Source organism: Mustela putorius, unplaced genomic scaffold (genome assembly GCF_011764305.1).
Source record: "Mustela putorius furo isolate JIRA1106 unplaced genomic scaffold, ASM1176430v1.1 tig00003903_pilon_pilon_pilon, whole genome shotgun sequence".
Taxonomy (NCBI): Eukaryota; Metazoa; Chordata; class Mammalia; order Carnivora; family Mustelidae; genus Mustela; species Mustela putorius.
Genome location: NW_025422051.1, coordinates 4942736 through 4944451, shown reverse-complemented (window position 1 = coordinate 4944451; position 1716 = coordinate 4942736). Strand labels below are relative to the sequence as shown.

The window sequence follows — 1716 nt, the reverse complement described above, 5'->3', positions numbered from 1 at the left end:
ATCTGCTTCAAGCTGGGCATCTCCTCAGAGCAGCTCTCCCTAAGCAGGGATTTAGGCGGATCCAGGCTCCTTTCCATTTTATGCTGTTGTTATTGCTTCTAGGTCTCTACAGCAGGAGATGAAAGACCTCAAAGATGGAAGGGACTTTTGACTTCCTCGGCCCAGAAGTGACCATGGACAAAAGCTAGTCACATGGCCCCCACACTGCAAGGGGATGGGGAAGTACAGTCTTTTAGTTGCTTAGGAAGGAAAGGAAGGAAAACTAAGTATTGGAAAACATAAGTAATGTCTGCCACACAGGTAGTGTAAATTTGTACCCTATGAGGGTAGCCTGTAGTTTTAAATTCTCAAGGGAGACTTTTTTTTTTCACCCAAATCCCAGATCCAGACATTGACCTTTGCTGGGGGATTTATAGCCTGTCTATACCTCTGAACAGAGTACACAGTTTTAGCAGCCTATGTTTTATTCAGGAATCTTAATTCCATCCATTGGCCTCACAAGTGGCCAAAATCTTGGTGTTTGTCCAAGTGGTTAAAATATGCAAGTCTTTTATTTACTGATATAGCTAATGCCCTTACAGTAGCCAAAGCACTAGTGTCTATATATTTAGTAGGTCTTCTTTTAATTTTTGACTCTTGGGGATTTCTTCTTTCCTAAATCTTTTTATTTTGATATAATTTCTAGGCTAAAGAAAAAGTATAAGTTTGAAGCTCCAGCCCAGCTCCACTAAGGCTATTCCCCGAGTCCACAGAAAGCTGAAGTATGGCCCTGACTTTGGCTTACTGGGATATCTATGGGCTGGCTTATTCAATCCACCTGCTTCTGAAACACACAGACTCAAAACTGTGAGGACAAGAAACGTGTGATGGAGGATGCCCCAACTCTGACTGAAGTCAGTGGCTGACTGAAACATTCAAGTTGAGCATGGACTTTCTCAAACTGCCCTACTTAATTGATAAAACTCATGAGATCACCCAGAGCCATGTCTTCCTTCACTGCATTGCTCACAAACACAACCTATGAGGGAAAACAGAAGAGAAGATTTGTGTGGACATTTTGAAGAACTAGGTTACAAACACCTCCAATCAAACTTGTCTTAGAGAAATGGAAGCGTGAGTGCTTGGAGGGTCTCCCTAAAAAGATGAAGCTCTTCTCACAGCTTCTAGAGAAGAGACCACAATTTTCAGGGGACAAAATCACCTTTGCAGATTTCCTTGCTTACGGCATCCTTGACACGCACCATATATTTAAGCCCAAGTGCCGGGATGCATGAAACAGGAAAGATTTCGTCATTCTCTGGCCTGAAGAAAACCTCTGTCTGTATAAGGCCCAGCTGCCTCCTCCCAGGCCCTATGTTCAGAATGATTGCCATGTACAGCAACAATCAGGGACCTGTTAAACCAGGAGAGAGGAGTGAGGAGCTAGCAATGCAGCAGTACTGGTATGCTGAGTCCCTGGAGAAAAGATGGACCTCCCTGCATTCCAGAATCACCCATCTTGTTCCTCTCTCCTAATTTTCTTTCCCTTCTTTCTCACCTCAGGGCTTACTAGGCCCTTTTTCTTCCCAATCTCTGTTCATGTAGGTCCTTTAAACCTTTACAACACCCAACTTTTCTTCAGTGAAGTCTGCCCTTCACTGACATTATCCTTCTTGCACTAATGTCAACCAGACTATCCTTCCTTTTGTGGCTGTCTCTACTTTGAGGTACCCAACT

At 43.6% G+C, this 1716-nt stretch overlaps 1 pseudogene; it reads left to right on the top strand.

Moving 5' to 3' along the window:
- Positions 1-763: 763 nt before the first annotated feature.
- LOC101677470 lies at positions 764-1515 on the top strand (annotated as a pseudogene).
- Positions 1516-1716: the final 201 nt, after the last annotated feature.